The sequence below is a fragment of the Rhipicephalus sanguineus genome, chromosome 10, assembly GCF_013339695.2.
Source record: "Rhipicephalus sanguineus isolate Rsan-2018 chromosome 10, BIME_Rsan_1.4, whole genome shotgun sequence".
NCBI classification, from domain to species: domain Eukaryota; kingdom Metazoa; phylum Arthropoda; class Arachnida; order Ixodida; family Ixodidae; genus Rhipicephalus; species Rhipicephalus sanguineus.
This window is the reverse complement of record NC_051185.1, coordinates 88,833,008-88,845,110: the sequence shown is the minus strand read 5'-3', so window position 1 is coordinate 88,845,110 and position 12,103 is coordinate 88,833,008.

Below are 12,103 nucleotides of genomic sequence, written 5' to 3'. Positions count from 1 at the left end.
GTGTATTCGCCATAGGTCGGCAAACTCACTCATGAGTCGACTCATTCAGACTCACTCAGACTCAGATTGGGCCGTGATTCTGAGTCTGAGTGAGTCCGGCTGGGTAATAGTTTGGCGAGTTTGAGCCGGAGTGAGTCCGCTTGAAGACAATATTAGTGAGTCTGAGTCCGAGTGAGTCCAGTTGAGGAAAATATTGGTGAGTCTGAGTCCGAGTGAGCCTTAAGCTCAAAATATATTTCTTGAGTGAGTCCGAGTGAGCTCCACCTCTTGTTGCCGAATTATGGTTTTATCTACTCATCTTCAGCATTACTATCACCCTATATCGGCTTACGTTTACACTCAAGTCTAGTCACACATATCTCAGCACATTAGCATTCATGCGCCACCTCAGTATTTATTGATCAGAGGCGCGAGTTAGGGGAAGGGGTGGCATGACCTCCCCCCGCCAACTATTTCTTGAGAAGTTCTTGATAAAGCTGTCTTGTGTGTGTCGTGTATTTGATAAACATGTCCTTGCTGGATTGATATAAGATAATGATTATATATGATATATGATGATAACTCGTACTTGATGACACAAGGTCAAAAGGCGTATCGTAGATCACCGGTTTATGAGTATTGGTGTTAAAGAGGACTTACACCATGATCGAAAAGGCTAATTTTACGCCATCAGACTCATGAGTCGACTAACTCAGGCTCACTCAGACTCAGGTGAAGCCGTGAGTCGGAGTCTGAGTGAGTCCCGTTGAGCATAAGTTTAGTGAGTCCGAGGGAGTCCGGTATAGGAAAAGTTTGGTAAGTCTGAGACTAAGTGAGCCCTCAGAGCAAAATACATTTCTTGAGTGAGCGCGAGTGAGCTCCAATTTATTGCCAACCTATGGTATTCGCTGGTACCCCCATTTTTCAAGTTCAGTATACAAGGTAACAGGGGGTAAAAAGAGACAGAAATGATGGCTGCTAACAGTGTACAATGCATTCAACGGCAGCCCCAAACGAAGTGACACCGTCCAATTGGGTAATAGAGGTGCGCAGGTGATTCTAGTCATTCGCGGATAATGGCAATAAAAAATCATGAAAGAATTTCGTACGTGAAAAAGGAATGTGTAATTTGTGTTGATGCTCGTATCTGTTTGATATGCAGTATGGTTTGGAAAAATTGTGTTTTACTCGCAGACTTTGAAGTAAATTCATATGAACGGAAGTGGACAAGAATCACCCGAACTGTCGGTGGGATCTGAACCAACAACCTTCGAATTGCGCGTCCGATGGTCTACGATTTTTTTACGGACGGAGCTACGATGAAAGGCATACTGCGTGAGATAATATGCACAAAAATACCCAATGAAGTGGATAGGGTATTTAGGTGCATATAATCCCTGGGAGGGTACAATCACTCGTAGCCCACGCGGTGAGTGTGGAGCACTCTTTTTTTTCCAGAGAGCAGCACTGCTTCGTGATGAACCTGTTCTATGCTTTCACAGGCTCAATGATTTGTTCAGCTCATTTTGGTTATGTGGAACATATAAACGAGCCCCTCCAAATTTTTTTTTCTTTCGTACATACCCGCATTACGTGGCACAAGCGGCATGCTTTCGTGACATGGCGCTTTCGCCCTTGCATCACACGCCTTTGCATCATCTATCATAATTGATGTTACATGCGGTGCGAAACACAAATGACATTGTATATTATCATATATCATGACATCGCATGGCGCGTTATGAGATTTGAAGGCGTATGTAAATCAATGAACATCGATAGCATATCATGAGATGACATGCACCTTTCAGGAATGTCCTGATATGGACGAGAAATTATATATGACCATGTTTGTGTTACCGTCGAGGTTACTATATCGTCTTCATTGGGCTCTATCCTCTCGGTCGCCACACTTTAAGCCAAGGGTCTTCAACATGCGGCCCGTGGACCTTTCGCTGTCGGCCCGGCCCGCACATGACTGTCTTCGTCCGATATTGTTTTCTTAATAGGTATGTTCACGAGCTACACAGGCGTTACTGCTCTAAAGAATTTTTTTAGTGAGCTATTGCATCCGTTCGTCATGTGCTAAGATATTTCTGCTTCGAAGACTCGCCTGCCAAATCCTCTGACCACACTGTACACTCGGCGCAAGCTTATTTGTGTTATAGTGGACGATGCACTTGTTGCCCCTGTGGACACAAGAGCGCACATTTCGGAGATGAATTCAGAGCTTCTTCGCCGCCGAAGGATTTAACAACACCCACGCTGCCCCTCATCCAGATCGCCGATGGTGGAACTTTTCTCGTTCTTGAGATGTGCTCCGAACATATTTGTGTTGCTGACCGCTCCGCAACTATGCTACTTGCCGTGCTCGAGAATTACACCGATGAACTCCTCCTCGTCATGGACTTTCTATCCGCTCACTTTGCCTTTATTGACTGTGCAACCGGCTTTCTTCAGCTTGACCGACCGTATTACTGCGACGCTCCAATAGCAGCTCAGGCAGGTTTGTGCGTTGTCGATTACGTTGTCCTTGTGCCACGACCCGTTACATTTGTGACACTGTGGTTTAGTCCTCCTATACCAGACGGCCATTATATGTAATGGACTTCAATTTTGTACGTCTTATTGGCCAGAAATGTTGCCGTTCCTCACATACTTCCTACGATTACAAATAATCAAGGGTCTCTGCCGATACTGAACGTTAGCTGGTGCGCGCAAATTATCCCAGATAGCATGACCCTAGCCAACGTTCCTTCTATCGATAAAAAAGAGCACACCACAGCCGAAAAGCGAGAAAAGTTGGCGGTCATTCGATATATGCACGCGGTGTCATATCGCCTAAAGAAAATAGGACAACGCCTCAACGTAACAGTGGTTTTCAGTGCTCCAGAGAAGTTGGCCCAGTTGGCTAACAGGACCTGCCCCGTGAAGAGGCGCGGTAAACAGTGCGTGGTCAAGCACAGGACGCAGTTTGTCTACAGGTGCGCAAGGCGTGCTGTACAGGATCCCATTGTCTTTCAGCACGTGCTACGTGGGCCAGACGGGCTGATGTCTGAACGAGCGCTTACGGGAACACGCCAATACTCTTCGTAATGGCAAAGATGAATTCCTGGCGCTTCACGTGGGCACCTGTGGGTGCACTCCGCAGTTTGTAAGGACCACAGTTCTGGATAAGATAAAGAAGAGCAAGAGCGCATAATCTGTGAGGCAGCTCAGATGGCGCGTGAAAGGAGCACGTGCGTAAGCAAGCCATCAATTGCATTGTCAGACAAGGAGCTCTGCTTTTGGGATGCGCGAGTCGGCGTAGCAGGCTCAGTGATAGTTGATGCTTAGTTGTTTCGTATCTTTGCTTCTGTTTTCACCTTTTTTCACCGCTTGTTTTCTGTTCACTCATGTATATATAAGAGCATTCTTGTCAATAAAAATACAGAAAGCAGTGCGCGGCTTAGGCAGACACACTGCAGCTTCCAGTATGTGCCAGTGCACCCCAGTGAAACTTCCAGCGTTTCCAACGCTTCACAGTGTGCGTCACCGTCACAGCGCCAAAGCCAGCGCCCCAACCAGTGCGACCTGCTCTTTGCCAGTGCACTCATCAAAATTCCAGTGAATACCAGCGTGTATCAGCGTTGCCAGTCCGATTCAGTGCTAAAAAACGTACTGGCATCACGCTGGGGGTGCTCGATGGCGCTAGTTTTTGCAATGGGATTGATACAACTCCTGAGGAAAGATATGCTGTGTCCTTGGAGCACCCAACAAGCTAATGCTTGTCGCAGACTTACTGTGTTGCTCACCTCCCCGCCTATCTTGGTCCAATTTGACCCGCCAGCACCCACCGAAGATTGCAGCAACGCCGGAGGACGTAGCATCGGTGCAGTTCTCGCCCAGCAGCAACAAGGACAAAATCGCGTTATCGCTTACCCCAGTCACATCCTTTCTCTATCGGAGTGCAACTTTTCGATCACTCAGGGCGAGTGCCTCGCACTTGTTAGCGCAGTTGAAAAATTCCGAGCATACCTTTTTGGGCACGTCTTTTCATAATCGCGGATGAACATACCCTGTGCTGGTTGTCGTTCCTCAAAGATCCTACTGGACGACTTGGTCGTCGGGCTTTGAATATCCAAAAATATAGCTTTGGTGTGACTGAAAAGTATGGTCAAATGCACCCGGATGCTGACTGTCTATCTCGTCATCTCATGGATCCCTCTGACCTGTCAGGGAATGATTGAGATATCTGTGTCTTCATATATGACTTGACCAACATACGCAATGATCGACTCAGTGATCCCAATCTGTGGTGTATCATCCACCTTCTACGTTCTGACCACTCTGACCCATCTCTCCACTTCGTGTTCCGTGATTCCATTCCCTACCGACGTAACACGAGCTCCGAAGGCCCAGAGCCTATAGTGGTAGTTCCTGCAACGCTACGTTCCACTGTTCTTCAACAGCTTCACGACGCTCCAACCGTCGGACATCTGGGAACAGCCCACACGTATGATCGCGTACGGCGTCGATTCTTCTGGCCAGGCCTTTACCGTTTTGTGGGCCGATACGTTGCATTTCATGAGTCCTGCCAGCGCCAAAAGCATTCTTCCTTGTCCCCACCAGGCCCAATTCAATCAATAGACATTCCAAAAGACCCATGCTACCGCGTCGGCCTCGATCTCATCGGACCCTTTCAAACGTTTATGACTTGGAATAAGTGGCTCGTCGTGGCTACGGACTAATCAACTCGATGTGCTGTCACGCGAGCACTACCGAAAAGCTGTGCTAACAACGTCGCGGACTTCCTGCTTCACGGCGTTATTCTCCACCATGGAGCTAGCTGTAAGTCAACTGCTGACCGACCGTGGCTGCTCATTTTTTGTCAAATGTCGTTAACGACATTCTTCGCTCGTGTTCCACGTGTCATAAGGTCATCACTTGCCACCATCCGCAACCTATTGGATTCACCCAGCGCCTCAATCACACGCTGACCAAAAGGTGGATAGCAAAATGACGTCTTCCGGTTCGATGCCTAGCTCTTCTCTGTTTCAAGGTGTGTGCCGTTCAGTGTAATCGGGGAGAAAACGCGTACTTTCTGCGACGCGGTTGTTACCAGTTACCTTGCCGCCTCCCCGATTACACTGAACCGCACACAACTTGAAGCAGCGACGAGCTGAGCCTTGACGGTTCCTAGAACCGGAAGTGCTGTAGCAGACGACGCGCCGTTTTGCTATCCACCTATTCTATCCATGTATAATTCCGCAGATCGCCGTGATTGGGATAGCACTTTGCCGTTCGTGACGTTCGCCCACAACTCGTGACGCCACGAGACTGCTGGTTTTCCCCTATCCTATCGCCTGTATACCCCCCCCCTTTACCTTTTGAAACTTTTCTACCATCAAATTCGTACATTCCTACAGAATACGCCCGCGATGCAACTGCTCGGGCTCAAGCGGGTCGCCCCATCGCGCGGGATCGTGTTTCTGCCTCGCAGCTGTCTCAAAAGACCCGCTACGATAGCCGCCACCGAGTCGTCTCCTACTCCCCAGAATCATTGGTGCTTCTCTGTACTCCTTGCCACCGCGTCGGCCTGTCGTTAAAGCTCCTCTCTCGCTCCTCTCTTACAAGCTTTTGCGCCAGCTTACTGAGGTCACATAAGAGATCACCCCACTTGGCAGTAGATCGCCATCGTCTGTACCCTCTGCTAATATTGTGCACGTCTCCCGTCTTAAGCCGTACTTAACATGGAACAAAACCCTTATATTTGAGAATCGGCGTCCATATTTTAAACAGCACGGCGATCAGTATCGATATGTTTCCGGAAACCAAACCTCAAGTCCGCTTCATGAATGACACACATATCAGAAATGGGAAAGGCTTTCATTCAAGTGGCAGTGTCCGCTGGCATTTTGTCCATGCTTCTCTCACCTCGCTGCAACCTTCTTCACTGTCCCGGCCAATCGGGAGCCTAAATTTCGTGACTGCCGCAGGCCAGCTGAGCTGGAGACCCCTGCTTTAAACGCATCTTCCCCTTGCCATGGCGTCGAGCCTCTTGGCGTCGTCTACCGCGACATAGCATGTCACAACCTCGGATTGTCGCTCCTGTCAGTATTGATGCTTAGCGACGACGAATGCCGCTGATGAAATGACAGTAAACGCCGTGGAAACGCGGAACTAGGGGCGGGCTCGGTTACGTCAATGCCGCCGGAAAGTTGACTGCGGCTGAACCAGCTCTGCGCAGATTGGCTCGTACAACCTTAGGGGTGCGCACGAGGTGACCGCCTCCCGCTCTACTGATCTGAGCGGGCGCGCCAAGTGTGCACCATATCTTCACTCAGTCATACCTGTCCCTTCCCTTCTTAATGTGCAGCGTTATGGTCATGCAAATTTGGGATGATAATGTCGGCCGAATAGCACTGAACTTACATTCCAAAAGATGTTCCCATTTTACCCCCGGAATGCCGAAGACCAAACGCAGGCCGTTATGGGAGCACATCATTGCTAGTTTTTAAGTTTTGTGTAAAATGCGAAGCATGTTTCCTTTGGAACTCGACCAACGGGCGGGAGCACTGCGATGAAACTCCCCCCCCCCCCCTAATAGCGAACACCGCGCACGCCTATACATATAGCATTGATTACCACAGCATAGGGGTCTGCTAAATTCTTGTAGGAATGTAGACCCGCGAGCGAAGGCATACGGCCCACGGAAGTGCAAGCCGAAATTGCTTTCTGCGCCGTCTAGTCGCAAGTAGTCTGCTGTCGAGAGCATTGCATTGACGGAATAGCTGGCGAGAACATTATTGATTTTGTCAGGGAAATTCTTTTGACAATAGACGGCTCGCCAATAGACGGCGCATACCGCAAAGGTATACGGAAAGCAATGGTCCGTATACTTTTGCTCGCAGGTGTACACTTCTCATGCCTGTATGCATTTATGCTGTATTCAGCTATCCACGCCTTTGTTTTTCCACACTCGCATATCTGTACGCTCGCCTGGGCCGCGTTTTTCGCAAACTATGCCGCCGCCACTGAAGTGTGTAACTCATAAAGCTTCGCTTGAAAAAGTCGTTTTACTATTTTTGGTGAGTCCTGACGTGCGACATATACAACTCCATTGTGAGACTTGTTAACAAAAAAGGCCTGAGCTCAAACCGCAGCACAATCACAGCGAAAGCTGGAAGAGTGGCGTTTCTAGAGCCCGTTGTAAGCTCTCTTGGGGCGACAATACAAGTACACTGGAAAGGTACCCACTACGCCATAAATCACAATTTTTGTGAAGTTGGGAAGCACTTACTAAGCCATTATTCGTGATTCTGCGGAGAAGTGAGGCACCAACTACACGTCTGTAAGGCATTATGTGCACTTTGTTGACGCGGTGCCTGATGACGATGAATTATGGCTCAGCCCTTTGTAAAGGGTTGGAAGCTTTAAACGGCCCACCAGTTATGTAATTTGCATTTGGTGACGCCCCGTCGCTATTTCCCTCTCCCGTCATGTTGTATAGCACTCGTTGACGTGGGAGAGAGACGGGGGAGGGGGCGAAGAACTTTACTGAGACCCCAAGGAAATGGATCATGCGCTTATGGGCTTCCTTGGCAACCAATACAAGTGCACTTGCGAGGAACCTACTATGCTATAAATGATTGTAATTTTACTGAGACCCCGAGGAAAGGGATCATCCGCTTATGGGCTTCCTTGGCAACCAATACAAGTGCACTTGCGAGGAACCTACTACGCTATAAATGATTGTAATTTTACTGAGACCCCGAGGAAAGGGATCATGCGCTTATGGGCTTCCTTTCAAGCAATACAAGTGCACTTGCGAGGAACCCACTAGGCTATAAATCATTGTAATTTTTGAGAAGTAGGGCAGCAGGCACTGTGCCATTTTTCGTCATTCCACGGAGAGCGTTGGCACCTGCTAAACGCACGTAAGGCATAATGAGCACTTTGTTAATGCTGTGCCTGATGACGATGAAGAATTATGGCAGAGCCCTTTGTAATGGGTTGGACGCATTCAACAACCTACTCGTTGCGCAATTCGCATTGTGTGACGCCTGGTTACAGAATTGGCGTTGTGCGACGCTTGGTGCTTATTTTACTCTTCTACCAAGCTATATTGCATATGCTAATGTGGTTCCTTCCCGACATGAAGCCTGTATAGGGCCTTTTTGCAAAGCAGTTTCAAGCACCGGCATGGCTCAGAGGTTGAATACTGGGCTGCCACGCAGCCCTCTGCGTGGCAGCCCAGTGCGGGGCCCAGGATCGAAACTCGTTCCATCCTGGAATTTTTTTCTTATATCGTTTTTTCTCTTATTTCGAGCGATACTGGTTACGGCCGGTGAAATGATCTCATAACAGCTTTCGCTGTAAAAGAAAGCGAACTACAATGGGCACGGTCTCCTCTTCTATGAGATAGCTGCATGCAGGGTCCCTAAAACACTGCACAGATGGGTAATTAGTGCAATTAGAAAATTTGCACTGTCCCTCATGCGTTCGCTTTAGACGACCCGAAGGCGAAAGCCATCATTTATTCTTCTCCGATTATTTGATAGATGACTACCCGCTCTATTCGAATGCCGCTTCCTGCCCCGAACTTTGTCGTGTTCTGGCTCCGAAATCGGATACATTGCAGGCTTTCTGCAAATGCTCTTGCAATGCTTCCTGGATCGGCCTGCCTTTGACCAAGCTACGCTCCCATTAGATGACATCATCGTGTGAGCTAACCGTTATGTAACCTTATAAAAGCATCAATTTTGGTATGTGACGTCATGATAACGCCATATGGTAACGTCATAAGCTGATGAATTTTTGTGTCCCTCATGTTGATGCCACCGACTGGCCCTATTCCTGTTTGATGACGTATCCATGCCTTTCGCGATAAAGCACTTAGCGATTTAAGGTGCAACGTACTCTACTACAGCGAAACATTACATCAACAAACTTCAAGAGATCCCAGGAGAATGATCGTTAATAGAAAATTACGCTCGACAGAAAGAGTTATGTTGAAACTTGTTATGAAGAGCTAAAGAGAACATCAGCTGTTGAAATGAAATTTGAAAACTTTTCATTTGCAATGCTGCATACTTGAGTGTGAATTTCTGCTTATTTAGCATGTTTTGAAGAATGTAGTAATCTGCTTCTGCACTTGCCCACTTGGTACAGCAGTGGCCATGGATTGAGTCACTGGGTCCAAGGTCGCATAAACGTTCTCCGGCACCACACCCTGTTGGGTAACGATAGACCTCATATTTTCCAAGGACATCAGTGCATTTTATTTCATATTTTTGGTGCTTTCTCCAGAAGGGTTGCTTATTCCCCTGATCTTCTTCCTGGCGTAGGACCTTTGTTACAATCGCTTCTCTTGACATGCTGGCGCATTCTGAACGCGAGTCACAGGTGACATAGTCCTCAAAATGGAAAGCGCTGTCGATACCCAGTATTTCAGACAATTCCTTATAAAAATGACGTGAGAGGCACTGGATGGTGTCATAAAATATCTTCGTAGAACTTAAATACGCTCCGCACTGATTTTGGTAAAGTGAACTGCGTTAGCATTCGGCCTAATGGTGCTTTGGCGGAAAATTTTAAAAAATGGTCGTACAACTGCATAGTTCGTTTAACTGACGTTCGTTCACTTTGTATTTTATTGTATCGGAAATACTGTACGCCATCCTGAATCCTGAGAAAACAGAAACCGGGATGGTTGACTACAGAACGACTGAAAGCTGGGCTAGTTGGTGACAGTACTTGAACATTCTTGAAATTGGGCAACGACGACCCGGACGAAGAGAATAGAAGCACAAACTACAGCGCTGACTCGGAACTGAACGTTTATTAAAATCACATGAAAGAAGAAAGAGAAAGAAAACGACTACACACCCCTCACACCCATGTGACCTCATTTGAGCACACAAAAGCCGCAAAACAGCAAGCCAGCATTGCCGCTTGAAACGAAAAAAAAAACGGAAACAGACCACGTGTACTCTCCAATACAAGGAATTTTAAGATACTGTATTCTCTAGGAAAATAAACTCGCTATCATATAGAGCAATAGAAGGTACGCTAATGTATTACTCACCTCTTTTCCTGATATTGTAAGCCTCAATTATTTCTCTTGTGATCTGAAGTTACCAAGGTTTTCAAAAAATAGGGTCATGATTTGGATTTCACCCATTGGTTACCAAAAAACAACCGCCTACAGTTCCTAGACATCAAATTAAAAGTAAGAAATGACCATGTGTGTTGGAGGTATAGCCCACGCTCAGAAAAACCACTGCTTATATTCAATGCAGACAACACTAAAGTTATTAGGAATGGTATTGCTTTTTCATGTTCGCGTTCTGTGCTGTTTAGGTCTTGCTGTGAGCGGATGGGCACTAGCTTCTCTGAACAGGTGACGAGGCTAAAAGGCGCCGGGTATCCGGATGCTATCATCCGGAAAACCGTCCAAAAGTTGATCAAGCGAGTAAAGATAAACGTAGACAATATACCTGTTCATCCAACGCCGCAGCAGAGTAAATTTCCAACAGTACTTACTATATCACAACATGAAGAATGTGGCAAGCCGTTTTGAAGTTAGTGTTGTTTTTTCGGTGCCTAATAGGTTTAGTAGGGTCTCTGGAATCGTTCAGCGAAAATTAAAAAAAAAAAACGCTTGTCAGGAGTTGGCAAAAAAGACTGCGGGGTCAGACGCGTGTGCAGTGTAAATAAAGCAGGACGCACGGAACGATCGAACAGGTACACACAAGACGAGCTCGAGCTAATTGTCACAGTTGTTACTTATTTCTGTTTGAACAGCGTTGAAAAGCTGAACAGCTTTCACAAACGCGGCCGCTGCACCGAGCGAAGCGAAGCACCCCACTGGCTGCCCCTTCTTTTTTCGAGAAAAGCGCACGAAAGCGACACGCCCTGTAGAGCGAAGAGCAACGGTGTTCGCAGAAGCGGGGCGACGATCTTTAAAGCGCGCCAGACGCGCGCCCGTCGCGCCATCTATGTAGCCACTAAGAAAGCATTCAGAATTACATGGTGTACATAAATAGCTCACCGTTAGCAGGCTGACAGACGGTGCTGTCGTGGCCCAACGTCTAACGCGGCGGGCTGCAAAGCGAGAGGTCGCCGGTTCGATTCCGCGTGTCGGAAAGAATTTCTGAATTATTTTTCTTTATGGCTTTTCTATATATATACATACTTATGCATATACGGTGAATGACGGCGACGGGGACGGACATTTTCCAGCCGAGACTGTCCATATAATTGCTATCGCAATAAAAGGTGTCGTGTACCTCTTGCCGTTTCATGTGGTCGAGCATACATAGGCCAAACGAGTAGATTTGTCAACACCAGGCTATTGGAACACAAGCGTTCGTTACAAGGGAATCCACACTCACATGTGTCCTAACATGTTGCGCTGTGCCATTACGCAGCCATCTTTCATGAAGTTGAGGTACCGTCAACACATCGCTACCAGATCACAAGAGAAATAATTAAGGCTTACAATAGCAGGAAAAGAGGTGAGCAATGCATTAGCGTACCTTCTATTGCTCTGCATGATAGCGACTTTATTTTCCTAGATAGTACAGTATCTTAAAATTCCTTAACTTAGAGAGTACACGTGGTTTGTTTCCGTTTTTTTTCTATTTCAAGAGGCCCCTACTGAAAAAATCCATATGTCATCTTATGGAAAATATACGGATTCCGTATATTTTCCATATAAAATATATGGATTTTGTGCGGACGTATACGGATGCATACGGAAATTGTACGGAAGATATGGAAAGTAACATATGGTACATAAGGAATTCCGTACGGGTGTATGGATATAGTCTTGCGGAACACACGAAATCCGTATCTCTTATACGGACAGACCCATGCGGAGATACGGAATATATGGAAACTAAGATACGGAACGTGCGGAAACCGCATGGGCATACGGAAAGAACAAGCGGAATCCGTATCTGCTATGGAAATGCCCATGTGGCGATAAGGACTATATGGAAAGCATGGTGTTCTGCATAAGGAGCTGCATAGGCGTGCGCAGGGTTCCCCTTCAGGGGGGGCGAAGGTTCGTCGTAGCGCCCCCCTCCCAATTATGTCAGCGCCCCCCCGGGGGGGGGCGCCCCCCCCCGTGTCGCAG